The 13,775-nt window shown below is 41.6% G+C and overlaps 1 pseudogene; it reads right to left on the bottom strand.

Moving 5' to 3' along the window:
- Positions 1–12,096: 12,096 nt before the first annotated feature.
- Positions 12,097–12,850, bottom strand: Atp5f1c-ps2 (ATP synthase F1 subunit gamma, pseudogene 2; annotated as a pseudogene).
- Positions 12,851–13,775: the final 925 nt, after the last annotated feature.

Below are 13,775 nucleotides of genomic sequence, written 5' to 3'. Positions count from 1 at the left end.
CACTCTGAGGTAGTGTCTGTCTTTGTCTCTGAGGTGTGTTTCCTGTAGGCCGCAGAATGCAGGGTCCTCGTTGCGTATCCAGTTTGTTAATCTATGTCTTTTTATTGGGGAGTTGAGGCCATTGATGTTGAGAGATATTAAGGAATAGTGATTATTGCTTCCTGTTATATTCATATTTGGATGTGAGTTTATGTTTGTGTGCTTTTCTTCTCTTTGTTTTGTTGCCAAGACGATTAGTTTCTTGCTTCTTCTAGGGTATAGCTTGCCTCCTTATGTTGGGCTTTACCCTTTATTATCCTTTGTAGTGCTGATTTTGTAGAAAGATATTGTGTAAATTTGGCTTTGTCATGGAATATCTTGGTTTCTCCATCTATGTTAATTGAGAGTTTTGCAGGATACAGTAACCTGGGCTGGCACTTGTGTTCTCTTAGGGTCTGTATGACATCTGTCCAGGATCTTCTGGCCTTCATAGTTTCTGGCGAAAAGTCTGGTGTGATTCTGATAGGTCTGCCTTTATATGTTACTTGACCTTTTTCCCTTACTGCTTTTAATATTCTTTCTTTATTTTGTGCGTTTGGTGTTTTGACTGTTATGTGACGGGAGGTGTTTCTTTTCTGGTCCAATCTATTTGGAGTTCTGTAGGCTTCTTGTATGCCTATGGGTATCTCTTTTTTTAGGTTAGGGAAGTTTTCTTCTATGATTTTGTTGAAGATATTTACTGGTCCCTTGAGCTGGGAGTCTTCACTCTCTTCTATACCTATTATCCTTAGGTTTGATCTTCTCATTGAGTCCTGGATTTCCTGTATGTTTTGGACCAGTAGCTTTTTCTGCTTTACATTATCTTTGACAGTTGAGTCCATGATTTCTAGGGAATCTTCTGCTCCCGAGATTCTCTCTTCCATCTCTTGTATTCTGTTGGTGAAGCTTGTATCTACAGCTCCTTGTCTCTTCTTTTGGTTTTCTATATCCAGGGTTGTTTCCATGTGTTCTTTCTTGATTGCTTCTATTTCCATTTTTAATTCCTTCAACTGTTTGATTGTGTTTTCCTGGAATTCTTTCAGGGATTTTTGCGATTCCTCTCTGTAGGCTTCTACTTGTTTATTAATGTTTTCCTGTGTTTCCCTAAGGGAGTTCTTCACGTCTTTCTTGAAGTCCTCCAGCATCATGATCAAATATGATTTTGAAACTAGATCTTGCTTTTCTGGTGTGTTTGGATATTCCATGTTTGTTTTGGTGGGAGAATTGGGCTCCGATGATGCCAAGTAGTCTTGGTTTCTGTTGCTTGTGTTCCTGCGCTTGCCTCTCGCCATCAGATTATCTCTAGTGTTACTTTGTTCTGCTATTTCTGACAGTGGCTAGACTGTCCTATAAGCCTGTGTGTCAGGAGTGCTGTAGACCTGTTTTCCTCTCTTTCAGTCAGTTATGGGGACAGAGTGTTCTGCTTTCGGGCGTGTAGTTTTTCCTCTCTACAGGTCTTCAGCTGTTCCTGTGGGCCTGTGTCTTGAGTTCACCAGGCAGCTTTCTTGCAGCAGAAAAGTTGGTCTTACCTGTGGTCCCGAGGATCAAGTTCGCAAGTGGGGTGCTGCCCACGGGCTCTTTGCGGTGGCAGCAACCAGGAAGACCTGTGCTGCCCCTTCCGGGAGCTTATGCAGCCTCAGGAGTGCCCACCTGACCAGGCGGTGAGGTCTCTTTCCCACGGGGTCTGGGAGCAGAGAGCTGCTGCGGGCCAGTATCCGCGGGTGTGGGACTTCCGGTAAACACAGGACGTGCCCGGTCCTAGAGGAATTCTGCCTCTGTGTGTCCCGATTTCACCAAGCAGCTTTCTTGCTACAGACAAGTTGGTCTTACCTGTGGTCCCAAGGCTCAAGTTTGCTCGCAGGGTGCTGCCCACGGGCTCTCTGAGGCGGCAGCAACCAGGAAGACCTGTGCCGCCCCTTCTGGGAGCTTCAGTGCACCAGGGTTCCAGATGGCCTTTGGTGTTTTCCTCTGGCGTCCGAGATGTGTGTGCAGAGTGCAGTCTCTTCTGGTTTCCCAGGCTTGTCTGCCTCTCTGAAGGTTTAGCTCTCCCTCCCACGGGATTTGGGTGCAGAGAACTGTTTATCCGGTCTGTTTCCTTCAGGTTCCAGCGGTGTCTCAGGCAGGGGTCCTGCCGCTCCTGGGCCTCAACATGTATTTCTTTACTTACTTATTCATTTATTTGTTTATGGGGTGGAATGTGGCATGTGTTCTAGAGAATAGATATGAAGATCAGAAGACAATGTTCAGAAGTTGGCTTTCTCACTCCACCTTGAGTGTTCTGGGGATGAAACTCAGCTCATCTTTCATCAGGCTTGGTGTGGAGTGCCTTTATCCTCCAAACTATCAGGCTGGCCCGGATTCTATTTTAACCTTTAGGGGTGTGTGCACACCACTTTCTACATATGCTTCCCAGAGTTGCCTAGGTCTTTTTCTCTATCTTTTGTTTTTCCCTCCATCTCTTCCTTGTTCATTTCTCTCCCCCCTCCCTTCCTCCCTCTATACTCCTCCCCCCCTTCCTCCCTTCTCTTGGTGCTGTGGATGTAATTCCGGGCCTCTTGCTAACCTATATTCCTAGTTGCCCTTTGTTCACTTAAGTGGGCTATCGTTTTTCATCGCCATTGAACTGAATTGGTCAAGTTTTTTATATTTGGTTGTCCCTTCATATTTGTAGAAGATGCTTCTAGAACCCTATACAGACGTCAAAATCTGTAGATGCTCAAGTCTCCTGTTTGAAATAGCATCTTCTCCTATATAATTTTGTCATCTCTAGATTGACATATGACCCAGAACATGTTATAAACGCTTTGTAAACAATTGTTAGTCTGTATTGTTTAAGAAATAATCACAAGAAAATTTTTGCTTGTATATACTACAGGAATAAATTGAAAGATATTTCAAGTCATGGTTGGTGAGATTTGAAGATGTGTAACCTCTGGCAACAGAGAATTTACCAACTTTGGATATGAACTTATCAGGTGTATAGTTTGAAAATATTTTCTCCCATTTGACAGGATATCAGTGTAGAATGTTCTAAGTTTGATACTATCCCCTTTAGCCCATTGAGGTTATTTTAAAGAGGAGTCACATACCTACTTCCCAGAGGCACTATAATTTTCAGTAAATAGATCTCTGTGACCTAGTCTTTAAGGGTCAGTTTCTCTTTACATCACCAGTGACTCATTTTATATATGGTGTGTGTGTGTGTGTGTGTGTGTGTGTGTGTGTGTGTGTGTACATATATAACACATATATGCACCAATTTCATTTCCCTCCTTGCCTTGCTGATAAAGGGATACACTCACCCCACCCCCACTCCTCACCTTCCACCCTACTTGCTTACTCTTCAGCATTTATCTTCTAACCTGCTTTCTCTTATTTCAAGTTTTCTCATCTTCCTGGTCCCCAATAACCCAGATGGGATAGAAAGACCAACATGCAAGGCCATGGAAATGTTCACATTATAATAAATATTCGACATTTTAGTTAATGTAAGGAGTCAAGCAATGTAACTTGTTTGTTTTACTGACATGGTATATAATATTTTAAAATGTCTCTTTTCTTTTCTCTTTATTTTTTTTCTGGTTTTTTTTAAAGACATGGTTTCTCTGTGTAGCATTGGCTATCCTAGAACTAACTCTGTAGACCAGGCTGGTCTCAGACTCAGAAATCGACCCCCACCCCACCTCTGCTTCCTGAGTGCTGGGATTAAAGGTATGCACCACAACCACCTAAAAAGTCTCTTATTTTCAAAATTAAAAATCTATTCAAATAAAAGTAAAGATGTCTGAAAGAACTAACCTGGTAGTCAAGAGACCTTCTTAACTCACAGTCAAGCATTGTTTCTTAGTTTTATAAACCACTATAATAGGCTTTACACATTTACACAACAAAATATGTGTTCTATTAGTGCCAGAGCCTAGTAGTCCAAGATGAAAATTGTTTCCTGGGTTTGTTGCTCCTGAGGCCAACTGCCTTGGTTTGTCAGTGGACACTTTTAATCTCTGCATTCGTAGCACATTTTTGTTATAACTGTACATCTAAATAACCTGTCCTTAAAATGTCAGATAACACTTTGGGTTAGGGATCACTGAGTTACAGTGGCTGTGATGAACCACCATGACCAAAATCAACTTGGGGAGGAAAGGATTTATTTATTTCCCACTTCCACATTGCAATCCATCACTGAAGGAACTCAGGGCAGGAATTCAAACAAGGCAGGAATTTTGATGCAGGAACTGGTGCAGAAGCTTTGGAAGGGTGCTCCTTACTGAATTGCTCCCCATAGTTTACTCAGCTGGCATTCTTATAGTACCACGGGCCTCCATCCCGGGGGTGGCACATTCAATGGGCTGGGAACTCTTCCTTCAGTCACTAATTAAGAAATGCCCTACAGGCTTGTGTACAGCCCAATGGAATGGAGGCATTTTCTCAATTGAGGTTTCCTCCTTTCAGATGACTTTAGCTTGTGGCAAGTTGGTGTAAAACCATCCAGCACAACTATAATCATCTCATTTTAGCATAATTATCACTTTCAGGGCACTGTCTCTAGATACAGCCACATTCTGAGAATAATAGGGGCTGGGACTGAAATGTAAGAGATTTTTATTTTTGACGAGGGGTGAATGTGAGTGCAGTCCAGAATCTCCCACAGACATTTCAGAGCACAAGACTTTTAAAAACACTCTTGACCTATCCCTCACCAGAAAAATCGAACTGGCAATATGTTGCCTTGTTTTGTTTTTACATTTATATAATCATGTGTGCATGCAGATGCACAGGAATAGTATGGTGGGGGAGCCAGTTCTCTCTTTCCATTGTCTAAATTTCAAAGACTGGACTCAGGTTGTCAGGCTTTGGTGTCAAGTGTTTTTACCCACTAATTCATCTTGCCAGCCCCCCCTACACAGTAGCTCTAACAAACCGAGTTCCCTCCTCAGTCTGACTTCCAAGTACTTCCCTCCTAAAATTGCCTGTTTCCTTATACTAGAAAGCCAAATGATACAAGGTAGAGACTTCTACGTTTCTTTGACTGTCCATTCTTTTATTTCCCTGAATGCTATGAGACGTCCCTCAGCTTTCTCTAGGAAGCTGAGTCCCCAGAGCACAGACACCATTTCCCAACATCCTTCGCAGCTTGCAGCTATGTGTAGTCATGTGAACAACGTGATTCCGACACCTGGAACTTATGAGTTACTTCCTTCTTGTTTCTGCCCTTCCTCGGGGCTACATTACTACATAGTCTGATGTGTTCCTCTCCATTGTATGAGGCAAGGACAGTACTTTTAGCAGATACTGTGAGCACAAGATACAACGCACACGGGTCTTTTTGAAGATGTTACGGGGCTAAATAATCTTTATACTCTCCATTTTATTTGTTGCTCGAGAGACAGAGAAACATCTATGTTGAGGTAGGGACTTAAAACTCTGGATCTGGACCTGGGTGATATCTAATTTAGTTAGCCTGACATCTCGTCCATGCTCACACCAAGGTGGGGGTTGGGGGTGGGCAGCTCTCCCATGCTGACCAGGCAAGAAGCAGGGCTCCTCTCCTAAGTGCTGCAACTGATGAAGGGTGGGCCAGCTCACTGGCTTTCATGCCCTTCAGACAGGGCCAGTTCTGCATAGCCCTTTGACATCAGCATGGCCCCAGGTGGCAGCGCAGACCAGGGACATTTGCATGGCCTTTGGTAGTAACATGGGCCGTGGACATTGATGCAGACCTCCCCCTTCCCCCAACTGCTGCAGGGCCATGGACCCAGACATGGCCCTTGGCAGCAGTCTGCAGCAGTACCTCACGATGGCCTCAGATGGTATCACAGGCTACTCACATCAGGCTGTTCCTCATTAGAGTCTCCAGTTCTGCCTCTCCTTATTGTACATAAACCATTCTGCTTCTCTTTCTCTTCCATTTCTCCACTACTTACTTGTTCCTCTTAGTGGTGCCCAGTGCCTCTTAGTATCTTCCATGTGATGCCAGGCAGAGTCCTCTAGAGTATACTCTGCCCTACCTCACCACACTGGTCATAACCCACCATGTGGGTGGTAGGAAGAACACCCAGTGCTCTTAACTGCTGAGTCATCTCTTTAGCCCTTCAGTTCATTTATTTTCACTTTTATTTTTTAAATTGTCTCTTATATGTACTACCCTGCCTCTCTACTTCATACTACTGTGATTGTAGGCATGTGGTCGAGACATGCCTAGAGTGCTGGAGTTGGAAACCCGGGCTTTCCATATGTTAGGCAGGCACTATATCAATTGAACTATAGCCCTGAAAACACTGCTATGTTTGCCTTACCAAGGCTGGCCCTAACAATGGGAACATTCCAGGAGTTACCCTTTGAAGCACTCTGAAGCAAAGTCCTCATCATTTATCTCTCTGATTTACCCAGATGAGCTCCTCCCAACATTCCCACAGTGAGGAAGCTTCCCAGGCTCCTCCCTGCTTGGCAGGACTTCTTAAGGTACTGATTTGGGCATTAGTCTGGATGGCATCCAGCCTACCAGACGTCTGGTTGAGGCAATTAGAAAAGATCTGGTAGGATGACTCTGGGTGCATGCTTGGGTTCCCTCCTGGGAAGGCTTATAAACTGTGTAGAGTGTTACCCTCCTACTGTGGGATCTTTGCAATGGCCATGCCTTGTGTTTCAGTTAGTGTATCTTCTGTCCTGAGTGCCACCAGAGGCGAGACTCAGTTCTGGAAATCTTATCAAAAGAGCATGTTGGGAATCTGAACCTGATTTCCCTCTGTGTCTGCCTCACCTTGTATTTTCTGTTGCCCTTTTCTACATTAGCCTTTATTTTGTCCATAGAAAGAAGAATGGTAGAAGGCAGGACAGGTTGATGGTGGTCTTTGGCAAGAGCTGAAACTGAGGCCAGGCATGCAGTTGTGCACCCAACACTTGGGAGGTAAATAGAGGTAAGGAGATTGCTTCATTTGAGGCCTGGACCCACTTTAGCCTGGTCTATGTAGCACAACCCTGTTTCCAAACTAACACATATAATGAATGAATAAATAACCAAACCAGAAGAGGAAGAGGAGGAAGAGGAGGAGGAGAGGCAACAGCAAGGTGTATGCAACAGGAGTTTTCTAACCAACTTTTTGCGCTTAGAATGGAGTGGCCCCCAAAGTCCTGTGAATTATACCACATTGTCCTTATTCATTTTTTTCTGTTGTGGGCTACATATACACAATGGACTTCGTTTTTAACCATAAGGAATGAAGTTATATTATTTGTAGGAAATGGATGTAATCAGAGCTAATATATTAAGTGAATTAATCCAATTGAAGAAAGATGAAGACTGTATGTTTTCTCACATCTGTGACTTCTAGACTATATATATATTATGTATAATATTATATTTATTTATGTACATATTATATATGTGTACATGGCATGGAAGTAAGCGAAAATTGCCTAGGGGGAAGCCCTGTTGATAGTCAGGCAAGAATTTTCTTCCAAGATTTTCCATCTGACAACTTGTTGGTCTATCTTGCAGGGCAAAATCAATACAATGGTGTGTCAATGACAGGTTAAGACCATATCTTGAGCAGACTGCTTATTTATGTTTATGTTTGGCCTGCTATTTAAACCTGAATCTCATGACAGGGCTCTGAAGATAGACTTGAGGACAACTTGTCCCTTTGTTTATTCCTCTTATTCATAAGGCCACATTTAAGTAGGTCTCTTTTTTCTGCTTCTAGCCAGTATTTGTCTCAATGTAAAAAAGAGTTTTATAATTAATCTATTGTATTTTATATATAGTATTGCTTTGCTTGTATGTATATGATATTAATCATCATTCAAGAAATTGTCCTCAGAGGCTAAAAGAGGATCTTGGATCCCATGAAACTGAAGTTATGGATGGTTGTGTGTCAACATGTAGGCATTAGGAACAGGACCTAGGTCTTCTTCAAGAGCAATACATGTATGGCTCTTAAACTCTGATTCATCTCACCAGCCCCTTCTACCTGTCTGTTTTTAAGCTTTGTGGTGTGTGTGTGTGTGTGTGTGTGTGTGTGTGTGTGTGTGATGGTACTCATGTACCATGACATGTATGTATGGAGGTCAGAGGACAACAATGGTATTGGTCTTTACTTTCCTCATTGAGACAGTCCTCTGCCTTGAGACAGTCTCTCCTGTTCTCCTCATTATATATACCATTATATATACTAGGTTTGCTGGCCCTTGAGCTCCCAGGGAGGCTGCTATTTCTACCTCTCTAAAGTCACAGTAGGAAGGTAGTGATAACACTTGTATGCATGTCTGTATTTAGTTTTACTTTGGTTCTGGATATTTGAACTCAGGTTCTCACCCTTGAGTAGAAAGTAATTTCCTCCCTGAGCCATTTCCCAACTGCTCCTTATATGTCTCATTTAAGAGGAAAGTTTTGGATGGGTAGCTGTGTTAGCGAGTTTATGTTGGTTTGGAATAAGATAGAGACATCTTGGAAGAGGAGAATGACTTCACCAGATTGTTCTGTAAACAAGCCTGTGGTGCATTTCCTTGAAGGATGATTAATTTCACTGTAAGTAGTGCCATCCACCCCTGGGATGAAGTCCTGGGTACTAGAATAATAACAGGTTGAGCAAGGCATGAGGAGCAAGCCAGTAAACCACACTGTCCCAAAGCCTCTATATCAGCCACTGCCTCTAAGCTCTTTCTCTTTGAGTCCTTGCCCTGACTTCCCTCAGTGACAGACCTTAAGTTAAAATAAACCCTTTTCTCCCCAAGTTGCTTTTGATCATGATGTTTGATCACAGCAATAGAAACTTTAACTAAGACAATAGCCAAGCCTATCCTAATGGGAAGGTTACAGCTTATTCTTAACCTTAAAAACTCCACTTTTTAAGAAAAAAAAAAAGCACTTTTGTGTAGTGGTGCCAAAGCTAGGGTCTCTCTAGTCAGTCCCAGATCCTAGTGGCTGCCCCATCTTTAGCCACACATTAGCTAGATGACCTTGGCCCTGTAGGAGTCAGACAAGACAATCCTTTTGAAAGTCCCTTAGGAATGAAATATGTCTATTTGGTTTGCTTCCTTAACTGAGATATAAGTGAGAGTTTCCCTGATGCCAAGTACCTAGCATCCAGCCACCCGTACAACTGACTTTATCCTGATCAGGATTTGGGCTATTATCTTGTATCTCCATGTTCATAATTAGTCCTTATTCAGAATTGTCCCACTCTATACTCTTGTCTTAAAACTGTAAAACAGGTAAAGCCACTATGGAAACCTATATGGAGCTTTCTCAAAAAATGAAAAATGGACTAGCATATGACCGAGCTGTATTACTCCTGGGCATATACCCAAAGGACTCTAAATCTGACAACAGAGATGCTTCAAATCCCATATTTATGGTTTCATATTTTTCACAATAGCCAAGGTGTGGATCAGCTTAGACATCCATCAGCAGATGAATGGATAATGAAAATATGGTTCACAAACATGGTGGACGTCTATCCATTCATAAAGAAAAATGAAACCAGGATATTTGCAAAAAACTTCATAGAACAGAAAATTATTATAATAAGTGAGGAAAACCAGGCTCAGAAGAACAAATTGTCTGTGTTTTCTCTCATATATGTTTCCTAAAATGGATTCTAGTTTATGTATATATATATATATATATATATATATGTGTGTGTGTGTGTGTGTGTGTGTGTGTGTGTGTGTGTGTGTGTGTGTGTGTGATGTGTGTGTGTGGTGTGTGGTGTGTGGTGTGTGGTGTGTGTGTGTGTGTGTGTGTGTGTGTGTGTGGTGTGTGTGTGTGGTGTGTGTGTGTGGTGTGTGTGTGTGGTGTGTGTGTGTGGTGTGTGTGTGTGTGTGTGTGTGTGGTGTGTGTGTGTGGTGTGTGTGTGTGGTGTGTGGTGTGTGTGTGTGTGTGTGTAAAGGTATGTGTAGAGGTCATGAAGATGAAATGAAATCTGTGTCTACAGAGAGAAGGAAAAGAGTTATTAAATGATGGATGAGGTGACAAATGAGAATAAGAGGTTACATGTGACATAAGAGCTATTGTTGTAATGAGGAAAGGGAACCAACACGAGGAAGACAGGGTGATTGGGAGAGTGGAAAAGATGTTCAACAATAAATAACAAAGTAAACCTGGGAGGCTACACCCAAGCCCATTATTTTGTATGCTAATTTAAAAAATAAAAACCTTAAAATAAAGGTGCAAAAAAGAAGAAATCTTCAATCAATTCAAATTGTTCAAATTAAATAAAACTATAGATTTTATCTCCTAGGATTATTCATCAGATAGACAACTACTTATGATCTCGGCACAAAAGAGCTCTTGACACTCTTCTTCTTCAGTTACTGTTGAAGGAAACCACTCAATGTCTTGAAGTATGCAAGTTCAGAAAACGGGATGAAATGTTGTCTTACATTTTATCTTATGTTAAGCTACTGTGTTAGTTTGCTTTCCATAGCTATGATAAATGCTATGACCAAAAGCAATCTGGAAAAGAAAGGGTTTATTTCAGGTTATATTTTATAATCCACCATGGAGGAAAATTAGTACAAAAACTCACAGCAGCAACCTAAAGGCAAGAAATAAAGCAAAGGTCACAGGAAAATGGGGTTTACTGACTTGTTTCCATGGCTTGCTCTGCCTGCATTTTTTTATACAACTCAGGACCAGTTTCCCAGGAGTACCATGCCAATCAATTAATCAAAAGAAAATGACTCCTCAAACTTGCTTACATGAAATGGAAATTTCTGGTTTCCTTGGAGACTCAGTTGTGTCATGTGATATTTTTCTGGAAACTGTCTTATAAGAGGATTTTTTTTCTGAATCTGACACAGGGGAGGATGTTTTGCTGAGAACAAACATGTGTTTTTCTGGAAGCAGCCTGGAAAAAGATCTTGTGATTTTTGCTAGAGAAGATGTCTAAAAGAACACATGATGTTTAGAATGGGTATTAATGTAACCCAAAAGACAGTGGGCGACAGTTTGTGGTATTGGTTCACCTTGCCACTCTTTGCTGGTCTTTGTTGTGACTCCATAGAGAGAAATACCCCCGAAGAACTTCTGGGAGTATTCTGGTGGCTTCTGGCCAAAGACTTGGGTCAACTGGCAGAGCTTCACGGTTTCTTTTGTGAATGGTGTTTTTGAGTGGGTTGAGTTACCGCTACTGGTTTATGTGAACTGAATTGCTGATATCCTGACAATGCAGATTGGATTTGCCACAAAGAACTATTTCTAAGCAGGTCCACATCCTCCTCTGCCTAATTAACCTCTCCTTCCCACTACTTCTGGTGGATGGTGAACTACAAGAGAGGTTAAAGCACTTAAGTACCTTTATTAAAAGTAGGTTTTAAAAACTATAAGCTTACACATACAGGCCAATTATATGGAGGCATTTTCTCAATTGAAATGTACTCTTCCCAGATGAGTATGCAGTTTGTATGCAGTTGACAAAAAAAATTAACCATCGCTGCCACCACTGACTATTTTTCCAAGTAGTTCTGGTATATGTGAGTGTTGTGTGTAAGTACATGTATGTTATAGTGTGCAGATGCACACTCCCATATGTAAAACTAGTGGGGGATGTCAGCACACTTGTTCTATTACTCTCTACTTTTTTCTCTGTAAACAGTCTCTTACTAATGCTAGAGCTATGCTGACAGCCAGCACGGCTCAATAATCCTGACAGCACTCCATTTCCCACGGGTATGGGCTTATAGACATGCATGCAACCACACCTCCTTTTTAAACATAAGTTCTAGGGACTCCATCTCAGGTCTTCTTGCTTGCACAGCAAGCGCCTTTCCCCCAATAAGCCATCTCCCTAGACAATAGTCTTTGTTTTTACAAAAGTAATACACGCTGTATTGTAATATGTCACTTTTCCTAAAGAACATGTCTCCTGTTCCTCCTCTTTCCACATATGTGCCACATTTAACTGTTATTTTTTTTTCTCATGGTAAATTGTTTGATGTAAGATAATCGAAACCCTCTGTGCTGTCTCCATAACCCAGTGGACCATGTTTCTTCTGACAAAGACAATGATCAGTCAAAATAAGCTTGCTGAGTTTTTTTTCCTTTACCTCTTGTCTGAGGATGCATCTTGACTTCCATTAATCCAGAGCAGTGGCCCCAGAGATGATTTCAATCATCTCCTTCATGATGACAGCCTGGCAGGTGCGGTTCAACATCAACATCAATTTGGTAATCAGATCAGAAGCGCTCTTGCTGCCATTGATCACAGCCATCATCCTGGCAGTGTGCTCACTGTGGCAGACTCCTTCAGGAAGTTGTAGATACCGTTGTTGAGATTGTATTTCTGGTAATTCCACAGCACATCACTATCCATGTCATCATAAATGTTCATGCTTTCAGCCGTTGCAATGATATTGATTGATAAATGGGCTTCTCTTCTGTCTTATAGGAGATAACAGATTTGAACTGCTTAAAACTGATGGAGCTTTCATCAAACACATATCCAGATTTGAACAATCCAAGGACAATAACTGATAAGTCTCCAAAAGTAGGGGCTTTTCCCCAAATCTTTGAATGATACCCAAAACTGGTCAGAGTGAGTTGCTTAAAGTATGCCCTTGATTTATTTTTCCAACAATCTAACAAGCATAGTTTCTTTCCCAGAGGCTATGAGGGTAGCCACCCAAAACTGGATAGTACCACAAAGCCCTGGATCTGAGGATGCACTAATAAAGAATTGTGTGTTTCTTCTTGTCCTTGTGCTCCTTGCTGTCAGCCTGCTTTCTTATATACAATCAATGAACCTGTTCCACACATTTCAGCCAGCCCCATCTCCTGCTCAGCACGGATGATCTTCTTAGCTGGCACCGACATCATAGACTTGGTAATTTTCTGGATGTTTCTGATGCACTTCAGTCTCCTGGTAATGTCTTTCTAAGTTCCAATGTTGCAAACTTAGATCCACTGCAGCTGCAAGGCACAGGTCACCAGCCCAGCAATGCTCCCTGTGAGAACATGGTAGAACCTTAAAGGTCAGGCAAAAGGGCCTCATTATACATGCGTAGAACGTCCCAGCTCATTGGCCCTCTTAGCTTGTGTACTTAACTTTTAAATTTTAATGGTTTCCATGTTTTTAAATAACACAGGCACACAGTTATCTTTTCATCCATTACCGTGGGCCTATTGTCATGTTACAGTTGAAGATGAGGATCTAGTCTATCTATAACCTCATCCATACAACAGTAGAGTTATACCACAGAAAATCTACCCATAAGCACAATATTGAAGTAGAGAGTGAAGGGTGCTATGTTAGTTTTCTATGGCTGCCCTAGCAGAGTACTATCACATGAACTTTGGATCATTTTATAAAGAAAATATGTTTTACAGGTTTGTTTCTTTCTATATTATGCATATGAGTACTTTACTTGCATCTGTGTACGTGTATCATATGTATACACTGCCTTTAGAGGTCAGAATAATGCTCATGGATTGGCAGGATTAATATAGTAAAAATAGCCATTTTGCCATAAGCAATCTACAGATTCAATGCAATCCCCATCAAAATTTCAACTCAATTCTTCATAGAGATAGAAAAAAATTGCAAATTCATTTGGAATAAGGAAAAACCCAGGATAGCAAAAACTATTCTCAACAATAAAAGGACTTCAGGGGGAATCACTATCCCTGAACTTTAAGCTGTATTACAGAGCAATAGTGATAAAAACTGTATGGTATTGGTACAGAGACAGGCAGATAGACCAGTGGAATAGAATTGAAGACCCAGAAATTAACCCACACATCTATGATCACTTGATTT

Source organism: Rattus norvegicus, chromosome X, assembly GCF_021556685.1.
Source record: "Rattus norvegicus strain SHRSP/BbbUtx chromosome X, alternate assembly SHRSP_T2T, whole genome shotgun sequence".
NCBI lineage: Eukaryota > Metazoa > Chordata > Mammalia > Rodentia > Muridae > Rattus > Rattus norvegicus.
The sequence above is the reverse complement of the archived record's forward strand: the minus strand, read 5'-3'. Positions and strand labels throughout refer to the sequence as shown.